The sequence below is a fragment of the Lepisosteus platostomus genome, chromosome 26 (assembly GCF_059453375.1).
Source record: "Lepisosteus platostomus isolate fLepPlt1 chromosome 26, fLepPlt1.hap1, whole genome shotgun sequence".
Taxonomy (NCBI): domain Eukaryota; kingdom Metazoa; phylum Chordata; class Actinopteri; order Semionotiformes; family Lepisosteidae; genus Lepisosteus; species Lepisosteus platostomus.
The window spans coordinates 5,702,749-5,727,311 of NC_142636.1; the positions used below are offsets into that span (position 1 = coordinate 5,702,749).

General features: G+C 44.8%; 2 pseudogenes; one reads left to right on the forward strand and one right to left on the reverse strand.

Annotated features, from left to right (window-relative positions):
* The first annotated feature begins 10,701 nt into the window (after positions 1-10,701).
* Positions 10,702-12,463, forward strand: LOC148639801 (uncharacterized; annotated as a pseudogene).
* Positions 12,216-13,893, reverse strand: LOC148639802 (uncharacterized; annotated as a pseudogene).
* Positions 13,894-24,563: the final 10,670 nt, after the last annotated feature.

The window sequence follows — 24,563 nt, forward strand, 5'->3', positions numbered from 1 at the left end:
TTCTGTGGTTAAATGTCTGCAGCACAACCTGTACGTATTCACTCGTACCTCACAGTACATGTATCATTTTAGCGACTAGTGAGCAGGAAGGGCCGCTTCACGGCGCAATTCATACGAACTCTCGCTCTCCCCGTGGAGAGAACAGGGGTTTGTGACAATATGGCGACTTACAGAACTTTCAAAACGTTCATGATTTTGTGGTTAATTCGATATTTGTCAATGTTTTCTATGCCGTTAATCAATTCATTTTGCTACAGAGATTTACTAACCGGTCTGAGAAACTGGGACTGCAGTTCCCCTTTGAAATTCTATCGGAAAGCTGGGCGGCGCATGAAGAACCTTTGACAGGCTTCCGTCACCTTGCCAAGACGTCACCTTTAATAATCAGCTCTTGCAGGTCCAGTCACTCGGAATGCTCCGGCTGCCACAAAGAGCACTGCAGCAGATCGAAAGGTATTGCCCAACACCGTTTCATATTTGCAGATGTTCAGGTGCAGGACAGCATTACTCTGCTAAACTGCCACGTGGCACAGTGAATCCTTAATGTGCCATGTATCTAACACACAGTAAATCTTACTTTTATAATTAAAATTAAATGTCTATTACTTATATCTGATGTACTGATATGTGACCATCTTTGTGTATTCTTTCAAGTTAATTGAATTGAATTAAGTCAGGAAGAATGTATCTGAATCTTATGTTAAGAAACGCCACATCAATTAAACAACAGCTGAGAAGTTTAAAAACATTTTAAATAACGTTTCATGCACAGTGTCACCCCCTTCTTGCAACGATCTGGTTCATGCTCGGAAACTTAAGAATATCACACTCACTCATGAATGAGGAGATACAGTACTTCAGCTTAAGAGAAATTGTCGCAAATCAGAGTGCTTACTGAGAAAACCTAAACTGCAGGTTCATTATGACTTTCTGAGAGAACAGATTTCCACCTACAATACTTCCATAAAAAGGGCAAGACAGTTGTACTTCTCTAATGTAATTAACAAACACAAAGATAACACTAAAGTACTTTTTTCCCCACTATAGACAGTTTAATAAACCTTACTTTTTCTCGTATTTTTTCTTATGATGTATCTTCTATAAAATGTGAAGATGTTTGCAATTCATTTCCAAGATAAAATTATTGATTAGACAGAATATAGCTCAGACAACAACGACGAGTCTCATCGATTGTCCTGATCAGCCACCTACATCTGTTATGACATCTGTTCTCTGTTATTAATCTTCAGACACTTAAAACTGTTACAGACATCTTCCACATGTGATCTTGACCCTGTTCCTACAACTCTTTTTAAGAAGGTTTTTGATTGTGTGTAAGATAATGTTTTTACTATTGTAAATTGCTGTCAGCTGGAGTTATTATGTTATTAGCAATTTTAGACCTATTTCAAATTTTCCTTTTTTAAAGAAAATTTTGGAGAAAGTTGTTTTTATTCAATTAAAAGAATATCTGGTCTCTAACATTTTTTTGAGTAACTTCAGTCAGGTTTTCGTTCTAACCATAGTACAGAGACGCCATTGGTCCATGTTGTGAGTGACCTGAGACTGAGTGAAGATAAACATAATTTGGTTTTACTTGATCTCAGTACAGCTTTCGATACAGTTGATCACAAGATTCTGATCAACGACTTGAAAACTAGGTAGGTCTTTCAGGGTTGGTTTTAGAATGGCTTAAATCTTATTTGAAGAATAGATCATTTTTTGTTGCTTTGGGAAATCAATCATCAAAACATTTTGACATTTCTTGTGGAGTTCCGCAGGGTTCCATTTTAGGACCTCTGCTCTTTTCATTATATATGTTACCTTTAGGTAATGTAATTAGGAACTGTGGGATCAATTTAATAGCTATGCCGATGATATAAAACTGTATATCTCTGTTCCATCTGAAGATCAAAACTCCTTCAACAGACTAATCGGCTGTGTGTTAGATATATCTCAGTAGATGTCCCAAACTTTTCTACAGTTAATCAAGACAAGACTGAAATATTGATATTGGGTACTAAAATTCAGAAAGAACTCTTGCAGGATAAATTCAAGTGTTAAATCTGTCCATGCATTTGTTACCAGTAGAATCGAATATTGTAATGCTCTGTTTAGTGGGCTTCCCAAGAAAACAATACATTCCTTACAACTTGTTCAAAATGCAGCAGCACGGATCCTAACAAAAACAAGAAAGAGAACACATATCACTCCTGTTTTGAAAGATCCTCACTGGTCACCTGTATTTTCTAGGATAGATTTTAAAGTTCTTTTACTTGCTTTTAAAGCTCTAAACGGCCTAGCACCTATGTACCTTACTGAATGTCTGTCATTATATGTTCCTATACGTGACCTGAGATCTGCAAATACTGGCCTTCTGCAGATACCACATGTGAAATACAGAAAGAGTGGAGAGGCTGCTTTTTGTTTTTATGTTTCTAAATTATTAAACTCACTACCACTTTTTATCTGGTAGTCAAGCTTGGTACATTGTTTTAAAAAACATTTGAAAACATCTTTTTAATTTAGCTTTTAGTTAAAATGGTTCTCTGTTCTTTCTATTTATCTTTTATTGTTCTTATTCTATTACGACCTTCCTAATTTCTATTTCTTTTTCAAGCATAAATTGACATTGATGTTGCTTTACTGTATTACTGTGTTTTCCTTTACAACTAAAAGTATATCTCTTAATTTAAGATTTTATTTGTAGGCTTGGTTTGTAAAGCACTTTGAGATGCTGTCTGTATGAAAGGTGCTCTATAAATAAAGTTTATTATTATTATTAGGAGCACAGTTTAAAAATGTACATAGATTACTGGAGGAATGCAGGAAACTAGATGATGAAAGAGCTAGGTAGAGAAGGAAAAAAACAGAGGACTTCTGCTTTATAAGGCTGAAGCTGAAATTCAAGCTCTCTCAAAATTACACAAGGCAAATGAAAAGTTAGAACATGGAAATGTTAGGAATGTTTATAAAAGGCTTAGACGCAGGGATAGTAAACTTCGGACACTTGAGCAAAATGTTGTGGAATGTGAGCAGGCAGTCATTCTGAATGAACTGCAGAAAAGTGAGTTAGAGAAGGAAAAGGCACAACTAGTGAAGAGAACTGATGAATTGCAGGAACAGTTGCAAAAGATTAGATATACAGTACAATAAAAGTAATCACAGAAGGTTGCGTATTACAAAAGGAAATGTGATTCTGAAGCAGATTTAGCACATGGGGAGAGGGACCTGGATGAGCAGGTGCAGTTCTGGCAGGGAGAATATGAAGGCTTGAAAACAGAGACAGACAGGAGAGTGAGTCACAATATTAGCATGTGTGAAAAAGGAAAGTATAGTGATGCTGTAAGAGAGGCTTATATGGATTTAGTAGCAAACATGGGCATTCGTGCACGAAAGGCTTCTAAGATAGTCAGAATAGTTTTGGATAAATTGGTAGGTATTCAGGTCGACAGATTGCCAGGGGAAAGTTTTTGTAAATATCTTGTGTTAGAAGAGAGACAAGTTTCTAAAACATCTAAAAGAAAAACTGTTGCAAGAAAGTAATTGAAGCCTTGCCACAGATGGGACCACTTAATATGGCCATAAATATGGAACTGCAGGGACTTCTTTCCAGGAGGGTAGCAGGATGCATTTGGGACTCAGAGAGCAGAGAGGTGGTGCAAGATGTTGTTAACAGTGGAAGCAGGGATTCGGATGCAACGCTTTCTGAGAAGGAAATTGTCTACAAAATTACAAATCTAATTGGCGACAGGGCAAGTACAGAAAAAAACATTAATGAAATCCTGGCACGGTACAGAACTGATATCTTGCCTGAAATTGTATATGGATTTGATTACCTCAGTGAGACAGACAAGGCTAGGATCAGACTTATCAATGAGTTGTTCTCTGAATTGCATTTAATTGATGCCTTGGCACATGAGGCAAATGTTACACTTTCTGTCTGGGATGATTGTTGGTGGCGAAAAGGTGGGCAGTGTTAGTTTAGACTGGATGCCTAGAAGGGATGGAGAGAGTGGTACAGTTAGACTGATTAGATCAGTGTGCAAAGCCATCCATGAATGAGGGTGTGAGAAAAGTGGCAAATCTGTACAGTTTAGATCTTTTTTGTTGAGCCAGGGAAAATCTAATCATGTCCCTCTGATTCCCTTTAAAGGAAACTGAATTAATGCAATGTTCCACAATGCAGCTAGAGTTTATTTTTTGCAAGGTGAATTGCTGGAATTCATGCATGATATACTGTAGGTGATGAAAACAAATTAATAGAAGCACTGTTTAAGGTTTTGAGTGTAGCTCAGTTGCAGGATGCAGAGCACTGGGAATTATTTGTAAGGTTGTGACAGAGCAGTTGTGGAGAGCTCTTGGAGCACGTTTTAGAAATGAATGCGAGATACAGGGAGCTAGTGTGTAAGCTGAAGGAATGGCAGGCTGATAGCAGTACGTTAGTCAGAGGTGAGGTACGCTTGTTTACCAACATGGAGGCAAATTCCGGACCTGTTCTGCAGAAGCTCACAGAATAGAGGAGCCCTGAATTATAGGACATGACTAGGCAGGCAGAGGAATTGATCCTTCCTAGTCTTGTAAAGGTGTGTTGTAGGATGGTAGCAGATCATTTGGAATATGGCAGGTACTGTATAATAAGGTTTCAGAGGAGATGTATAAAATGTTTGAATCAGCACCAAGACACATGTAAGCTATGAGAGGGACTTGGGAATCTTTGACAATTTACTTCAAATACTGGTCAGAGCAACTGCAATAGCTGTTGAGGGTTTGATCATGTTTAAGGAGAACAGGTCTTGGCAGTGGCTTGAAAAACTGGATTCTGAAAAGAAGGCAGAAGTTTTATCTCAAGCTAGAGTATCAGTTAAAGAGCAGAGGGCTGTGTTTTGGGAGAGGATGGATAGGATAAGAGATGCCAGGTTGCAGACACTTAGAGAGAAGGAGGAAAAAAAGATAGAAAAGGAAAAGAGATATAAGAACAAAGGAAGTAGCGGTAGAGACAGGAAAGTATGGGGACTTTGGAACAGCGAGGAAGAAATAGACAAGCAGCTGAGGCATTTAGATGAGAACAAGAAGCTTCCTGCAGTTACAGCACAGTTGAGGTTTAGGATATTTGTGTGAGGAATGAAACATGAAAATGGAGTTTTCAATTTTTCAAAGGAGGGGAAAAGGCTTAGTCTAGAACAGCTGATTGATAACTAAAAAAGTGTTTTCAGCAGGCCAGAGGAAATCCCAGGTACATCTAGAGAAGAAAAAGATTAATGTTTGGCACCATCAGGACATACTGTTGAAGAAAAGGTAGAGTTTTTAAAGGATGCTTTTAAGCAGCATTTTAAGGGTGGGGATCTAGGTAGAAAAACGGTTTGTATGGAAAGATTAAGAATTCTTATGTTAATTAAACCAGAACACTTGTAAGGAAAGAGAGTTAGACATGCTTTTGAAGAGAAAGATAGGAAGGTGAGATACAAGGGCACAGTCGTTGAAATGAGCCTAGATGGCCAGGAGTATGTTTTTAAATAAATATGATGGATTTAGAAAAATGTGGTGGTTTGCTTTGTGGAAAGATTATATGAATAGTTATTTAGAATTGCTTCCTGTTAGTGCAGAGGACTTTGTAGGCAAGAAAATGGAGCACATTTGTGAGCAGTGAAGATGGGAGTGAATGCTGGTGGCCAGGCAGGGCAGTACGTGTAAATAGAACAGGAGAATTGTTTGTTGTGGATTGTGTAGAGGAGGGTGATCACGTTTTAGGCTTTAATTGATTATCCATTGTTAGATGATCACATGGATAATGAGGTGAGGGTTGTTGCTTAGATTTCTTAAGTTCCGGGCAGTTGCTAATGTTACACTGTGTGTCAGATGCAGATAATTTTGAGGAAGACGAAAAGGAAAACATCTTGTAGCTGATGCTGATGCTGATGCCCCAGGGAGGCTGGTGAAAAGTTGATCCCTGGAACCAGCAATACGAAATTACTGCTCTATATATAATGGCTGATGTAAATAACCTCCTTGCCTTGTGATAGCTGGTTTCCAACATTGTCTATAGTTACTTGTGAGTTATAATTTTTACACTGTTGTTCATTGTTATTTGTTGGATATGTATGTTGTTCAGGTACAGTTTATATCCTGTTAAGATTTATCTTATGATGTAGCCGTGCAATGCCTGTGATAATGCCTTTTTTCCCATCAGCTCCAAAGAAAGTGCATATCCTCAGAGACTCTATGTTGTGGGGCCTGGAAACACTGATGCCAGCAGAACAGGTGTGGCTGCACCCTGGAACAACACGCAGTGCCCACCAGCACCTGTACCACCTCCAGGCCCTGAATGAGGATATATTACTGATCATTAACACGGGGACCAATAACAGAGCCCAGGGGGACTCCTCCTATGACATCCTTAGAGCTAGAAAAGAACTGACTGTGGCAGGAAGGAGAGCATCTCCTTGTAAGGTTCATATGGCAATTTGCTCAGTTTTGCCACGGCTCTGCGATGCCTCTTTGCTGCTGGAGCTGTGAAAGAAGCTGCCCGGGCTCTTTCACAGCTCCCCTCTCACATGGACCATGTGCAGCTCCTCAGGAGCAACAGAGTGCTTCTGCAGAACCAGCAGCCCGTTGCTCAGGTCTTTGCTGCTGATGGGCTTCATCTCAGGGCTGATGGGAAAAGGAACTTTTCTCAGTATATTTTACATTTTATTTCTCATTATTTTAGAACTTTAATTTGATATATTTTATTTTACTAGTGCCAAATTTATTTTTTATAATTTACTTGTTTACTTTCATTTTGTGATATTTTGATTTTAGTTTGTCAGATCAAATGCACATTTGACCAAAGTCTTGTAAATTATCACTTTTTACAAGATGTGGAAAAAAGTGCAACAATTGACTCCAACGTTATTTTAATATTCATGACTATATTTGAATTCATACCTTTTATTATGCATAATAATTATTAAATGTGTAATTTATATGTACATTGTTTTGTATAGGTGAAACCTTTCCAAAATGTATAAATCATTAAAGATGATTAAAAACATTATTTTCCATGTGTAATATAATTAGGAAGTACAATAAGATCCTGCTTTAACAATGTTATCAAATGATCAGTCGAAATTGTTAAAAAACCAAAGGACTTGAAGTAAAAAGAAATGACTAACATTGTTTGATTAATTTTAAACACTAAGTTATAAATGCAGACGCGATCGGTGCCATTAGCGCTCAGTCTGTGCTGCTAGGCTCTGCCCCCTCTGTGACGGACGCAGTGGGCGGGGCGCTGTTCTCCAGCCTGACTGGGGAACACGGACCCGCTGATCTGTTTCACACCACAGGAAGAGAAGAGAAGGAGATTGTTTCTGCACAAAACGTGTGTTGTGTTTCACTGGGAGTGACAACACCCGAGATCAAAGCATGATGAACTATTACGGAGCGGATATTGCCTTTACCCAGCTGGGCTGAGGGCCGACCTCCTGGCGAGAGTGCGAGAGTCGCATGCGAGGGAGAGGAGGAAATCATACTGGGATTTATAGAGTCTGGTGGAGGAAGGATGTTCCCTCGGGAGGGGGATCAGAATACCTACTGGGTATCCCTGCCTGTCGTAAGAGGCGACTAAAAGGGTTGTGTCAGGAAGGGCATCCGACGTAAAACCATCTTGCCAAAACCATGGCTGCAAAGAACACAAAGCACATACCGGATCGGCCGGGGCCCGGGTTAACAACGTCCGCCATTAGTGCTGTGTCCCAACAGGGTACTAATGGAAATTATGCTACTGTGGGGAAAACTGTAGAGTGGGGGCTACAGAAAAGAAACAAGGTGAAGGGGCCTGGAAGGAATGTTAAGTCAATGAGAGTGGGGACCATGACAAGGAAAGGGAGAGAATTGGTTGAAACTATGGCAAGGAGAAAAGTGGAGATCTTGTGTGTGCAAGAAACCAAGTGGAAAGGAAACAGCTCAAGACACCTAGGAGAGGGATACAAGATTCTATATGCTGGAAAGAGTACAAAAATGAATGGAGTGGGTGTGATAGTGTGCAAAGACCTAGCAGACAAGATAGTGAGGGTGGTTAGACACTCAGACAGGATTATCAATGTACAGGTGGCTTTTGAGAGTGGGTTATGGAATATCATCTCCGTATATGCACCACAGGTAGGAAGACCACAGGAGGAAAAGGATAGCTTTTTGGAAGATCTCGAAGAAGTGGTTAGCAGAATCCCAGGAAATGAAATGGTGGTAATTGGAGGAGACTTCGATGCACATTTAGGAGAGAAATGCCCAGACTATCCAGATGAACATGGTCAGAGAGGGCTAGGAGAGAGAAATGAAGAAGGAGGAAGGCTACTAGAAACACTCCAAGCTCTTGAATTGTTTGCAGTGAACACAGGGTTCACGAAGAATTATGAGCAAAAGGTGACATACAGGAGTGGAGGCCATGATACCCAAATAGATTACATATTAGTGAGAAGAATTGATAGAGCTAAAGTCCAAGATGCTAAAGTCCTGCCCTATGAGGCTGTTACCAGACAACACAGGCTACTGGTGATGGACATCACAATATTGAAGGAGCGAAGAATAAGGCAGAGGAAACACCCAGCACGAACAAAAGTGTGGAAACTGAGAGAAAACAAAGTAGATTTCAACAGGCTGGTGAAAGAAATGAAAAACAACACAGAGGAAACAGAGGAGCCTTCAGCTGAAGAAGAGTGGACTGAGATGAGCCACATCCTAGAAGAGGCTGCTACCAGGGTTTGTGGAAAGACAAGAGGAGGCAGACCGAGGGAAAATGAAGAGTGGTGGTGGGATATGGAAGTTCAGGAAACACTGAAGGAAAAGAAAAAAGCATACAAGGCACTGAAAGATGGCACTGGAGAATTACAAGAATATAAGAGACTAAAGAAGCTAGCAAAAAGAAGTGTAGCAAGAGCAAAGGAAAGAGCCTGGAAAGAATGGTATGAGAAACTTGAAACAAAGGAAGGAGAGGACCAAATCTACAAGATTGCTAAACATAGAGCGAGACAGAAAAAAGATATTATCCGGGTGGCGGTACTCAAGGATGGAGAAGGCAGAGTCTTGATTAAAGAAGAACAGATCAAGCAAAGATGGCTGGAGTACTTCAAAAATCTGTTAAATGTAGAAAATGAGAGGGAGAACCTAGTGGAGGCAGACGTAGTGTGTGGACCAATCCAAGAAATTTCAGTAAAGGAAGTGACAGAAGCTATCAAAGAGATGAAAGTGGGCAAAGCAACTGGACCATCACGAATAGCAGCAGAACACTTTAAGAACCTCGATGAAGAGGGGATTCAGTGGCTGACGAGATTGCTAAACAATATTGCAAAGGAAGAGAGAATTCCAGAAGAATGGACAAAAAGCAGTATGGTTACCATCTACAAGGAGAAAGGAGACCCAATGGAGTGTAAAAACTATAGAGGAATAAAACTTCTGGAACATGGATTGAAAATCCTGGAAAAAATTCTGGACAAGAGACTCAGGAAGATAATCAGGATCCACAACTCACAATTTGGATTCTCAGCGGGGAAAAGCACAACAGATGCCATTTTTGTGATGAGACAGTTACAGGAGAAGACACAAGAGAAAGGGAAAAAGCTGTATGTGGCCTTTCTGGACTTTCTGGAAGGCATATGACCGTGTGCCCAGAGAGGTGGTGTATTGGTGCTTGAGGAAGAAAGGAGTACCAGAAACCATGGTGAATTTAGTTCAAGCAACCTATAGAGATGCAACTACGAAGATGATAACACAACAGGGAGAGACAAAAGAGTTTGAAATCACAGTTGGAGTACACCAAGGATCAGCACTAAGTCCTTTCCTTTTCATAAACATTATTGACACACTGACAGAGGAGGTAAGAACAGAAGTGCCTTGGGAACTCATCTTTGCTGATGATGTGGCACTGATGGCAGACTCAGAAGTAGAACTACAGGAGAAAGTGTTCAAACGGCAGAGGAGTCTGGAAAAGGGTGGACTGAAAATGAATGCAGAAAAATCTGAAATAATGGTAATGGAGAGAAGAGGAGATACTATGACCAATGTTGAGGAGACAAATGGAGGAAAACTGAAACAAGTTGATGACTTTAAATACCTTGGATCAAAACTGGTAAAGGGAGGAGAAACACTGGAGGCAGTAAAACAAAGAGTGAAAGCTGGATGGAACAAGTGGAGAGAAATAACTGGAATAATCTGTGACAGGAAAATTCCCAGAAAGTTAAAGTGCAAAATGTACAAGACTGTGATTAGACCTGTACTACTATATGGAGCTGAATGCTTGGCAGTTGGAAAGAGGGAAGAGAACCTGATGAGAAGAACTGAAATGAGGATGTTGAAATGGATTCTACAGATTTCAATGAAGGATAAGATCAGAAATGAAGAAATCCGTAGACGATGTAGGGTGGTGGATGTGGTTGAGAAGATGCGAGAGGCGAGGTTACGGTGATATATGGACATATCATGAGGAGGGACGTTGAGGAAGTAACAAAGAGGGTAATGGAATTTGAGGTGGAAGGTAACAGAGGAAGAGGCAGGCCTAGAAAGAGATGGATAGATTGTGTGAGAAAAGATATGGAGGTATGTGAAGTGAGTGAGGAAGATGTGCTCGACAGAGACAAATGGAGAAGAGCAACCAAAGCAGCTGACCCCAGGACAGTCTGGGACTAAGGCTGTGAAAAAGAAGAAGAAGAAGAAGAAGGTGGAGGAAGGATGACGGGAGCGATTGCTTATTACCGACAGCTGAGTACGATTGAGTGTGGTTGTTGTCACCCCTCCCGAACTTTCGTTATAAACTCCATTCATGAAATTCAAGTATTTTAAAGGGTTAATTATAAAGTAAAAAACGTACAATGTACACAAACATTATAAGCTGATCACCCGTTTCTTAATGATCGAATCCCGTTTTTTATAGCGTTTAAAGTCATGCAATGTTCCAAGCTGGGACACTCACTGTATCATATTGTAACGCCCTCGCCTGGTGGTTTTTGTGTTTGGTTTTGTGTGGTTGTTAATGAATAAAGCTAGCGCTTGGTTTGTTAATCGCGTCTCCACTGGTCCTTTGTTCTGAAAAGAACCTGTAAACGCTACATTGGTGTCAGAAGCAGGCAGGATGGACAAATCGTGGCAGACACTACCCGATTCTGTTAAGCGCCGGCTGACGCTGAAAGAAACAGAACCCATCGGCAGCGCACATAGGGAGCCTGAGCAACTCCTGGGTGCGACAGGTGGCCACAGCCCTTACCAGGGCTACCCAGTAGTGGTCCCACCGGTAGAATTGGGGCAACTGGCCGCTACTCCTGGTCAGCGGGCACCCCAGAGAGAGGATACTCTCCCTGCCGGAGCCGATCAGTGATTCCCACACCTATCGGCGCGGGTGCGATCAGGTCGCTACGATGGTGAAGCACCTTGGGAAACCTACGAGGCGCAGTTCCGGCTCGCGGCCTGGACGAATGGCTGGAACCGGGCGGAGATGGCCGGCCACCTGGCGGCGGCGCTGGAAGGAGCGGCCTGCCAGGTGCTCCTGGACGTCCCGGAGGAGGACAGAGGCGAACACACGGCGCTGGCAGCAGCTCTACAGCTGCGCTTCGGTGTGGAGGAGGCGCCGGACTTGATGCTGGAGAGGCTGGCCCTGCGGCGGCGCCGACCAGGAGAGCGGCTGGGCCAGGTTGCCGCTGATGTCACGTTCCTCGCCCGCCGAGGATACTCAGCTTTTCCTCGGGAGGGGCAGCGGGAGATGGCTCTCCACGCCTTTCTCAAGGCCCTCTCACCCGAGGAGCTGCGGCGCCACGTGCAGCTGGCCGCGCCAACATCACTGGAGCAGGCCTTGGCCCTTGCTACACGGGCTGAGGCCGTGTTCGGGGTGGCTGGAAGCACCAGCAGACGCAGTGCACCCTGCCGGCTGACCGAGGCGGCGATGGAGGAATCCAGCGAGGGGGAAGAGGAGCCAGCCAGTGCAGCGACCCCCGCGGAACAGCCCCGCACGCTGATTTGCAACCGCTGCAGGAAGAGGGGACACCGAGCCCAGTTCTGCCGGGCACCCGAACCTCGCACTCCTCGATCGGCGTCGGGAAACGGGAACGGGGCGGCTCTGCGCGGGGAAGGCTGCCCCTTGAACACCTCAACCCCCGCTCCGGGGAGAGCTGTTAAGACCGGCGCCCCTCACGCCACTGTAGGGCGAGTCGGCTCTAGCCGGGGCCTGTACCTCCACTGCCAAATCGAGGACCAACTCGACACCAACTGCCTGGCCCTACTCGACACCGGTTCATCGGTAACCCTACTCCGGCCGGGCGTCCTCCCCGACGACGAGGGCACCAACCCAGCAGGATGGGAGGCCTCCAGCCTGCGGCTGAAGACCGTGACGGGACAGCTCGCTGCAGTCAGGGGGAAACAGGTGCTTGCCTTCCGTCTAGGTGCAGCGACGGTGCGCCACCCCTGGACCTACTGCAGCGAGTGGGGGCCAGTTTGGACTTGAGCCGGCAGGAGCTGGTGTGGCAGGGGGAGCGACTTCGCCTGGTGGAGGGCAGGCCCGGCGAAGGCCGAGGGATGCGGGCTTGCCGAAGCCGGGGGAAAAAGAGGCAGTGGCGGCGGCGGCGGCAGTCGCCGGGGCAGGCCAGGCCTGCGAGCCGGGGAGCGAGCGTGCCGGATCCTGCCCCCGAGTCAGCCGGGGGGCCAGACAAGGCGGCGGCGGCGGGGGCTGAGTGTTGCGTGGAAGCGAGGCGCACCGTTGAGGACCTCTACCAGCGGAGCTGCAAGGGCCTCGATCAGGACCAGCGGCAGCGGCTCCAGGAGCTACTCGCCCAGAACGAGGATCTCTTTGCGGCGAAAGATGAGGACTGCACCCGCACTGCCCTGGTCCAACACGAAATCAAAACCGGCGACGCTCGGCCCATCCGCATCCCACCGGGACGCATGGTTCACGCCAAGCGCAGCTTTCTGGGGTTGGCCTCGTACTACCGGAGGTTCGTCCGGGACTTTGCCAGCATCGCTGCCCTGCTGCACCGCCGTTTCGACTGGGACTCGGGCTGTGAGACGGCCTTCGGCCGGTTGCGTGAAGCTCTGGTGGGGGCCCCCGTGCTGGCCTACCCCGACCCGTGGTTACCGTATGTTCTCGATACCGACGCGAGTAACTCGGGGGTGGGTGCAGTGTTGGCGCAGGAGGGGCCAGATGGGGAGCGCGTAGTGGCCTACTATAGTCGGGCTTTGACTAGGGCTGAACAGAACTACTGCGTGACCCGTCGCGAGCTGCTGGCGGTGATGGCGGCGGTCCACCACTTCAGGCCGTACCTGTTCGGGACCCGGTTCCGGCTGAGGACCGACCATGCGTCCCTCACCTGGCTGCTCCACTTTAAGGAGCCGGAGGGGCAGATGGCACGGTGGATAGAGATCCTGCAGGAGTACGACTTCACTGTCGTGCACCGTCCGGAGTCTCGCTATCTCAATGCCGACGCTGTCTCGCGGCGCCCCTGCGAGGCCACGGACTGCCACCACTGCGCCCGGTGGGAGCAGCGTGAGGAGGCTGTCCGCACCGTGGCGGAGGCGAGAACCGCGGCCACGGCCCAGGAGGGGCCGCTGGGGGTGGGCCTGTCAGAGTTGGCGCAGAGTCAGGCAGCTGATCCTGACGTGGGGCCGGTGCTCCGCTGGAGGGCAGCAGGAGTGCGGCCTACGCGAGAGGAGCTCGCCCCGCACCCAAAGTCTGTCAAGGCCCTCTGCGCCCTGTGGGAGGCCTTGGAGGTAAAGGACGGGGTGCTGTGCTGGGGGTGGCGGGTACCCTCCAGTGGCGAGGTACGGTGGCAGCTGGCGGTGCCATGGTCGCTCCGCGGGGCGGTGCTCCGAGCGGTGCACGGCCAGATGGGCGTGGGGCACTTCGGCGGTAAAAAAACCCTGCAGCGTCTCCGAGGCCATTTTTATTGGGGTCTTTGCCACTGGGACGTGGAGTGGTATTTCCAAACGTGTGCGGTGTGTGTGGCGCAGAAGGGCCCCCCTGAGCGCTCTCGGGCCCCCCTCCAACAACACCAGGTGGGGGCTCCTATGGAGCGGGTGGGGGTGGATGTTTTAGGCCCGTTTCCACGCACCAAGTCCAGGAACCGCTACGTCTTGGTGGCCATGGATTATTTTACGAAGTGGCCGGAGGCCTACGCCCTCCCGGACCAGAGTGCCCCCACGGTGGCCGATGCACTGCTGGAGGGGATGTTTGCCAGGCTGGGGGTGCCGGAGGAGTTACACAGTGACCAGGGGCGTAACTTCGAGTCCCAGGTCTTCGCCAGAGTGTGCTAGCGTCTGGGGATCACTAAGACGCGGACCACACCGCTGCATCCCCAGAGCGACGCGTTGGTGGAGCGGTTTAATCGGACGCTCGCCACCCAGCTGGCCACCCTGGTGTCCCGGCACCAACGGGACTGGGACCGCCACCTCCCCCTTGCGCTCTGGGCGTATAGGACCGCGGTCCAGGAATCCACCGGGTGCACCCCGGCCTCGCTCATGCTGGGCCGGGAAATGCGAACCCCGGTGGACCTGGTCTTCTGCCCACCGCCCGGAAACGGGTCGGAACTGCCGGCTGGACCGGACTGCGAGTGGGACCTACGGCAGCGGATGCGGCGGGTTCACAGCTTTGCACGGACCCACCTGACTCAGGCGGGAGTCCGGCAGAAGCGGCACTACGACCTGCGCTGCAGGGGGCCTGCCTTCCAGCCCGAGGACTAGGTTTGGGGGTACAGCCCGCGCCGCCACAAAGGCCTCAGCCCTAAGCTGGCGCCGTCGTGGGAGGGGCCCGCTGAGGTACTCGGGGTGGTGGGCGAGGTCTGCTACCGTGTCCGGTTGCGAACACGGGGGAGAGTGGTGGTCCTGCACCGAGACCGCCTGGCCCCCTACCGGGCCCGGGAGGAGGAGCCGTGTGGGGAGCCTCTAGAGAAGCAGCCGGGGCTGGGCCGGCTGATAGTGGGGCGTCTGTGGGTCGCCAGCCGTCACCGCGGCGCAGCGGTCGCTCACGCAGGGTTCCGCAGCAGTTGGCCGAATACGAGTACAGCCTGAGGGGGGTGTTCGACGTCGGCGAGACGCCAGACGCTTCAGGTGGGGGCAGTGTAACGCCCTCGCCTGGTGGTGAGGAGGAAGCGCCCCTAGGCGCTCGTAGTACCGCTGGGCATGCTGGGCGTGGTAGCCGGGGAGAGTCTGAGGGTCAGCACGATGACCAGCGGCTGACCCTACCTGTGTAAATAATGTCATAGTAGTTCTAGTGTCTTGTGTAGTCTTATAAGAGTATAGCATGTTGTTAAGTAATTACCACCCTAAAGATGTGTACGTGTTCCGACAGTCTCCTCATGTGCGTGTATATTCTGTGTTTGTTTTTGTGCGGTTGTTAATGAATAAAGCAGCGCTTGGTTTGTTAATCACATCTCCACTGGTCCTTTGTTCTGAAAAGAACCTGTAAACGCTACAATATTTTCAATTTCTTTTTTTAAAACTTCAGAAAATCGTTTGCCCAGCAAGATTTTAATTTTGCACGGTAACGATATATATCACGATATAGATTGTTTTCTCATCATTTCAATAGAACATGCTTTAAAAGGAGTACAACTTTTTTATTGCCTGGAGTTAGCTATTAGGTTATTATTAGCTGTTGGTTAGCTACCGTGTTGTTCCTTTAGTAGTTTTGAAATTTCACACTGAACTGAAGTGCATGTCGAACAGTTTAAGCACATTTTTATTTTGCAGAACTGAAACAATACAATAAACTTATGAACATGAATTAAATAAGTAAATATGTAATACTTCAAGTAAAATTCTTATCGAATTAAATTTGTAATACTTCTTAAAACAAAATAAAGTAAAAAAATAAGATAAAAACTCTTCAGCCATTAAAGTAATAACCCCTCCAGTATTCAAACGGCTGCTTCGTGTCCACATGGAAGCCCGCGTGGTGAATGACTCGGGCAGCAATGTCTTTTCACCCCGACACGAGAGCTGCTGGACTCGCACCCCTGTTCCGTCTTGAGCGGATGGAAGAGGGCGCTTGTACTACCGCCTCTGGCTAAAATCGCCGCCCGACAGAATTGGCAGAAAACCGGTTTCTGCTCGCGGTCCGAATTTTTAAATCCGCGCCATTTCCAAACGACCGATGAAGCGCCCTCCTTCTCAACAATTCCGTTTCTTGTGGCCGGCTCGCTAGCACTGCCTTTCTGCATTTCTCCGCGTTTTCCGTTTGTTAGTGTTCGCAGACCGGCCCGGCGAACAGGTGTTTGTTTTCAGGGAAAGGGAAGAGGACGCCCGCGTGTTTATATTGGCCGCCATGACCTCAGACGCGTCATAAACCGGACGCCTGAACCACCGAAGATCAATCATTCTGAACCTATCCGATTTCCAAATATCAGCAAGATGAACATTTTCAGAATTAGAGAATTGGAGCTAAAATATGGCAGAATTGTAAACTATGACGGTGCTGGTGGCGCAATCTGTGTAAACATCAAAATCCATTCTCTACCGGTATAAACGGTTTAGCCAAATCCATATCGGACACATGTTTCTACCGGTATACCGACTATACGGGTTATACTGCCCACCACTGTTTCAGTCCCCTCTCATCCAGCTCAAAATCTCTTTCAGCTTCTCCCCTCTGGAAAACATTTCAAATCCTTCCTCTCAAGGACTGCCCGTTTCAACCTCAGCTTCTATCCCACTGCCAGACGAACTGTGAATTCACGTTGAACTCTGACATTTAGTTGTATAATGATGCTGTTACATGGAAAGTTGTTTACATATGTGACAATGTTTGTCTTCTGTCCTATTTGAATTTGTACTGTATATGTTGTTTGTATGTCTCATCTGTGTTCTTTGCTGTACCGAAAGCCAATTTCACCAACTACTGTTGTGTGGCAATAAAGAATAATGAATGAATGAGTCCCTGAGGCGAGTGAAAAAACAAGCTTGCATGAGAGAAAAGGGTGCAGTGAACTGCGCAGAGTAGCTGACGTTGACCAACAGCTAAAGTTGCTTAAAGAATTTAAAATCCGTCTGACTACTGCAGATCTCATGTAATTGAGCAGAAAGTCACCGTGCTCTTATAAGCGGTTCTGTTAGCAGAGTTTGAGTTAACACACTGCACCCCTTTGAATGGATTTTTATCACCTTTATTACCTTTGCCTGTCTGGGGTGTGGGGCTGTATCTCTTCCTCAGTTTAAAGTCTGATACGTCCGCAGTAAACCGAGAGACTAAAACCCACTATCGATAAAACATCTGCTTTGCGACACTTCTCAAACGGCTCCAAAGTCGGGCGCAGAGTATCATCCTCTAAACTGAAAGCTACAATGGACTCCACAATCTCCCGTAATATTCAATTCAATTCAATTTATTTTATATAGTGCCTTTCACAACAAGGTTGCCCCAAGGTGCTTAACAATGCAAGTAACCATGCATGTTGTAAATACAGAACAGAAGACCGGAAGACAACGGAGGAGAGGAACCCAAAACTCCTTAGGAAAAGAAAAACCTCTGGGGGTCCAAGGTCAACTGGCTGCCCAACTCCTTTGGGCATGCTAACATTATACAATTCAAAAAGGAAATAAATAAATGAGGGTATTAATCCATCCATCATGTCTTCTGTATGTCAGTATTACAGACTGCAGTACCGTAATATCTGTAATACAAAGGACCACCACAAACTAAAACAAGCCCAAGAGCAGCACGCGTGAACCAAGGAAAAAATATCAGCTCCACAAAACAAGTCCCCAAACATGCTACATCCCCACTATATTAACGGCAAGGTGAAAGTGGGGAGGTGATTTTTAATTTTTTTTAAAGAAAATTAAAAATAAGAAACAATGACATGCCCCTGCCTAACTTTATTGCATGGCTTTAAAAGCTATAAAACATTTTTAGATAGTTAAACACCACTTATGCATGAAAAGCAGCTGATTTTTCTTCCTCATGATCAGCTTAGAATCTTTGTGAGCGCTGTAAATTAAAATAAGACTGCCAATGCAACACGAAACTTATGCACAAAAATCACATTCTTCTCTTAAAACCAGGAATGACTTGGCTAAAGCTGCGTCAGTGACAATCGGGAAGGTGTACTGATGGAGAGTGGAATTACAGCCCGCTTCCCTCCCCCACTGCAAGGTGGTAATGCGCTGGCTGGCACGAAACAGCCCTGCTTTCCGGGTCTCCTGGTTCATTCATCAAGCTGTTACTTACAGACCTGCTGACCTGCTTCACACCACAAGAAGAGAGGACAATGTGATTCTTTCTGTAGAAAACACATTGTTATGTTTACAAAATTAAAGTGTTTTAAAAGTTTAATTAAAAAGTACAAAAACACTTAAGATCATAAGCTGATCATGAGAAAGAAAAGTCACCTGTTTATCGCACATAAAAAGTTGTTTTAACTATCGTTTTTTATAGCTTTTAAAGTCATGCAATGTCTGATTTAGGAAGGGACATGTTCTTGTTTCTTATTTTGGATTTTCTTTACAACGTTAAAAGAATCAGTTGCCCATTGTGCCATACAGTGTGATGTTACATTTTGTATGTTTTTAAGACACTTAAGAACACTTAGACTGATGCATAAAAATGTAGCACAATGCATTCTGACGTTATGAACTCGTTTACACCTGGGATCCACTTAATTCACACTAAGGTTTCTAAAAAGGCAACCTGGTACTAGATATTGTTTAAATAAAAGTTGTGAAAATCGCGATCTTTAAAATGCCTGTGCTTTGAAGGTTCTGTGTTACTGACATCAGAAACTTGTCTTATAAACAGGCATTTTAATTAGAAAGCAGAGGTAATGAAAAACGGAAAAACTGAAAAAAATACAAGAAATTTGAAATGATCATTTATTATTAATACATTAATATTGTTAATAATGATCAGATATATTATTATAGTTTTAGTGGCCTTTTTAATACCACTTTGTTATTCCCGATTATAATTACAAGGTATATGATTTCGTTTTAAGGCTTGTTGTAAAGGCTTGTGTTAAACTGCCCTACTGGGATGAATAAAGTATTTTGTATTGAACTTAATTAAACCGGTGGAACAGGTTTGTACTTCCACTGTTGACAGTATTCACATTTGCTCTTTCATGTTTTTATTTTATTATTAATATCATTTAACACTGAATACACTGTGATATACAAAAAAATAATTTAAAATGTTAATATAGTCTCCATAATATTTATTGTTTTATTTTTTAAAAAGTGGACTACGGTAATACTACCTGATTTATATATCATATTTAGATCTTGAAATTAATATCGTTATTAATTTCTTTAGTTAAGCGATTCCATATTACATTCCCTATTAAACTGATTCTAAAAGGTACACATTTTTTACTGTAATAATAACAGCAAGCATGCATAGAAAAGGTTAAAACATTATAGCTTTTACAAAGTATATAAACTTAATATAGCCAGAACGAGCACGTCAAAACTTTTCCAGAATATCCACCGTAAGTGACCGTATTAAAGACTTTGATGCATAAAATGTTTATGAAGAAAGTGGAATACTGTTGTGTACTTTGTATTTAAGCAACCATTACCAGCCATATACAGTATGTATAATATATTTATATTCTTAAATTAATATCGTTTATGATGATATGACGTTCAGAGACGTTATGTTCCTGTCATTTTTATACTCAGCTACCAAAATTTCCCTTTAGTTATTAATATTCCAGATTAAGAGGATTTAAACATGCACAGCAGAGAGATTGAATGAAGCAATCGTTTCACTAACATCTAATGCACCACAAGTGCCACCTGTCGATCATCTCTGCCCAGCGAATCACGTGTCGTGGCAACCTGCAGCCCCAATCCCACGGGGATTTTACGGGGTTTTACTGCGCATTCTGAATGTCTACATCTGTAACAGATCATTTAAATCTCACATAAAGGCACACTGACAACTAGATGAAACGTTGCATTTACATTTTTGAAACTATACATTTTTTATTCTACTCAGTGTTCCACAAATCGGCCCATCTGACAGATGATCCTTTCAGCTGATAATTCAATTACTAAAATAATAATAAGAACATGACTGGAGTGTATCAAGTCAATTCCACACGGAGAGATTTAGCCCTCTGGCTTGAGTGCAATATAAATCCCGAAAGTGAATCCCAGCAGGACTGACCTCCCCATGGCCCCGCCCCCTCTTTAGATACTGTGCGCAGTCATGCCTCGACCAAGTCCCCACAGACACCAATGGAAACACAGAGCAAACCGCTCATCTCCACCTTCTTACAATATTTCACTGATCTGTCACAAATCCACGTTTGGATTAGGTGAGTCATTGTAACTAGACTAATGGTTACTAAGAGTTCGGTAACTAATCACCCAACTCGTCGATTGTCACTTTAGCTAATTGCATCAATGAATTAAAGACTTGGATATGTGAAAACCTTTTGTCACTCAACTCTGATAAAACTGAGCTTATGTTGTTTGGAGGCAACAGTGCAGATACGACTGCTATAACCTCAGCACTCAACTCTGAGGGTTTAAAAGTTTGCTTCAAAGATTCGGCACATAATCTAGGCATCATTTTAGACACGAGACTCTCATTTAACTCTCATGTCAATACAGTATCGAAGGCGTGCTTCCTACAGTTAAGAAACATTGCAAAACTAAGGCATTTTCTCTCCACTCAAGACACAGAAAAACTAATACATGCTTTTGTATACAGAAGATCAGATTACTATAATGCCCTGCTATCAGGGAGCACCTATCACACTTTCAACACCTTATAGCGAATTCAAAACGAGGCAGCTAGAATTGGTACTAGGAGCAGAAAGTACGACAACACCTATACTTAGCTCTCTCCATTGGCTTCCTGTCAGGTACAGGGCAGACCTCAAAATTCTTTTACTTATAAGGCTCTCAGAGGTCAGGTGCCTGTCTGATTAATGGAGCTGATTAATGTATACAATCCAAGTCGCCCATTTAGATCACAGAACACAGGTCTTCTTTTTAATCCACAAATTAATAAAATAACAGCTGGCGGACTTAAATCCCGACTGAAAACCTATGACTTCAGCCCAGCCTACTCACACCTTACATCATAGCCCGCTGGAGCTATGGCTGCTGGTGCTGCTGGTGCTGCTGTACATGCCATTGTGTGTCTCTGTGTTGGCCCACCAGGTAGATACATCTGTTCTGACCAGACTATCCTATTCTCCTCCCCACATGTCCGGACGGCGCCCGGGCTGGGGACCATCTGAGTCGGATGCTGCATCACTGCCATGGATCTAAGGGGGACATCACGAGTATAGCTATCGTTTAAGGAGAATTTGCTGGTCTACAGGGATCTGCATGGAGTACTGTCACACAGAGGGACATGATGGAAGGTTTAATACTACACACTTGGACCCCCAGAGGTTTTTCTTCTCCTTACTGAGGAGTTTTGGGTTAATCTCCTCTGTTGTGTTTTGGCCTCTTCTCTTTCTGTACTGTAACACGTAGTGCGAATTACGGGGGAGCTAGGGGGAGCTTAGCTCCCCTGAATAAGACACGAGCTCCCCTGAAGAAACCATTTGCGAAATTTTGGGGGGTCACTAAAATATGGAAACTGTCAATTTAAAAAAAATCCTATTTATACAGTATGGGTCAATTTTTCCAGTATAGACTACATTTGAGTTTCTGTTTTGAGTGTGTTGCTACCAAAGAAATACCTAAGCAATTGAACACTATTACCGATCAAGGCATGGTGGTGCTGTTACAAAAGTAGGCAACGTTCCTGTTCAAGTGACAAACAGACAAGCTAACAAGTCACTCTTGGTTATGTCTTCTCAAAAAAAAAAGGCGCACAGTAAATATGCAGAGAAACTTTCCAATGACGTTCAGTTTTCAATACATATATAAAAAATTCAGTTTTCTATATATATTTCTGAAAAGCTGCGATAATGCCCAAGAGAAGACAGGGAACTTTACTCGCAAATTTTGGGTTCACAAAACAACCTAAACTGCGCGATCTGACTGTTGCTGCTAGCGGCTGGGGACGTGGACAATGTATTTTTGGACATCACAGAGCTGACGGATGGCACAGACACGGAATCAATCTACAGTTGCCTGAGAGGGAGCCTTAGTAACGTGGGTTTGGATGATGAGTTCTTGAAGAAATATCTCATCAGCATAGCCACTGACGGGGCTGCAGTGCTCACTGGCAAATCCTCTGGACTGACTGCTAGGCTAAAGCGTGACTTTCCTAAAGTGCAGTCCATACACTGTCTGGCACATCGCCATGAACTGGCAGTCCAAGACGCTCTCAAAGAAGTGGCTGGGTGTAACCATTTCGAATTCTTTATTGCAAAACTATATTCACTTTGGCCAGTTTTTGAATATTAGATGGGTGGCAAGCAGTTTTAATACTGTAAAAGCAGTATGGAAATATTTCCCTGCATTAGCACACCACTGAGAGACAGAAACACAAGGGACTACACAAACACCTCACTAACTCCTCATCTGTTGCTGATTTGGCATCTATGAAAGACGCTCTCCGTGAGCTGCTGGGCCTCTCCCTGAAACTCCAAAACACAGACACATCTCTGGTGGACTCCAGTTGCCACATTCAGCAGACCTTCGATATCTTGACAGCCAAGAAAGACACCGGCGGTCAATCTGCAGTGAAGGCCGAGCAGGGCTCGTCGCTGGGCATGTTCAAAGATGTTGAAATCTCAGAGGGTACAGGAAAGATAAACCGGCTCCAGTTCTATCAGTCTGTGATCAGTAGCCTTACAAAGCGACTCTGATTCTGAATAAGTCCAGATGCTGAAACCGCTGGATAAGGGCTTCTGGCCACAGGATCGTGATGTCTTAATTCTTTACGGTGAAGTTGGTGCGCTTGCTAAAGCACTGGGCGAACCCGTCAGAGAGGCAGTGGAGGAATTCCGTGACTGGAAATTACAAGGCAAAGCATCAGGACAGACGCTGGGAAAACTCCACAGCAGGCCGGACGTGCCTCACCACCTCAGCCGACTGCGAGCGGGGGTTCTCTGCCCTGAGTGACACTAAGAGAAAACAAAGCCTCTCCTCTCTTCTTTTTGTTGATCTGAATGGACCTCCTTTGGAGAGATTCGATCCCTGCCTCTTGTATCATCTTGGAGTAAAGCAGGCCACCGCTCGTCCACCTCATGGGCAACAGAACGGACACCACAGACAGCTGAGCCCAGACCTCTGTGGACACTTCTATTGTAAGGTAAGAGTAACTCCTGTTAAACTATAACTATATAATCCAGTGCTCACTTTGTATGCGCTAGCTGACTGGCCTTTCACGCGTGATGTGTCCCCCCCCAAACCAGGGGTGAGCTCCCCCTGATGCCAAGATATCATTCGCACCCTGCAGTAACGACATGTGTTGTCACACAGCTTTGTTTAGTGCCTTGGGGCAACCTTGTTGTAAAAGGCGCTATATAAAAATAAAATAAATTCAATTGTATTGAAATTGAATACAGGACAGCTTTTGTCCAAGTCATTTCTGTTTGAGGAGGTGCCAGTTACTGAAAGTAACGATTCACACACTTCAGACACCACTTTCCTTATTGCAAGCACTCCGAGTAGCCTACACAGTAAAAAAACGCTCCAGTCACAAGGAATCACAGCCCCACCTGTGAACAGACTCTGAGTTTCTTTTAACGCTGAGTTCCAGTATGATGAGCTGTATCAACAATGTGATTTGTGCCACAGAAAGTAGTGTTTGTGCTGCTTTTGTTCCTCAGATGTATTGAACTGATGACTAAAGCTAGAATACAGCAATAGCTAGTCTGTATTTTACATTGTTTTCATTTTTCTAATTTACTCATATTTTTAGCTGTGGCTAAATATTTTTTCCTAAAACTAGATTACTCCAATTATTTCAAGCAAAAAAAATATCTGGTTAATTATGACATTTTTCTGTTATGTAGTATTCATTTTTCCAACCTTTTTATAAAACGTATCTGGCGAATTCTGATCAGCTTGCCCAGCAGGATTGAGGTTTGACTGTAACTATAAATATCGTTTGCACCCTTTGTGTCATCAATGTGTCACTGTCAAGCTTAGTTCGGTTCTGAAGAGGTTCTGTAATTCTGTTTTTATCCTCACCTGCTTATCGACATTGATGCTCTGCAATGAACTGTTGAATTTAAAAGACAAGACAGTTGTGAAGACTTATTGTTCATGAGTCCAAATCACGTCCATATTAGCTCAACCCAACAGACAACACTGAGGACTGGATGGAAATATTACACCATCATGAGAGCTCTCCGCTGCTGACAGTCTCATCACACTCTGTTGGTAAAGGTGAGCTGCAAGGATCAGTGTGTGTGATCGGGAACAAATGGCAAATCTTTAATTAATCATTTAAATATTACATACAGATGAACCGCAATGTAACTGAAATCACAAATTGGAAATGAACTCTGCCTCCTTCTGTTATCTTGACACAGGTAGATTTCAGCTTGACTGGCTGAGACACTTTCTGACACCCAGCCAACTGCAGTCTCAGACCAACATGAGTTACAGCCCAATTTTTTCAGGAGGATGATTTCAGAAACACGGAGGAGGTCAGCTCGAGTGTATTTCAGTTTAACACCATTATATTTATGTGTAGT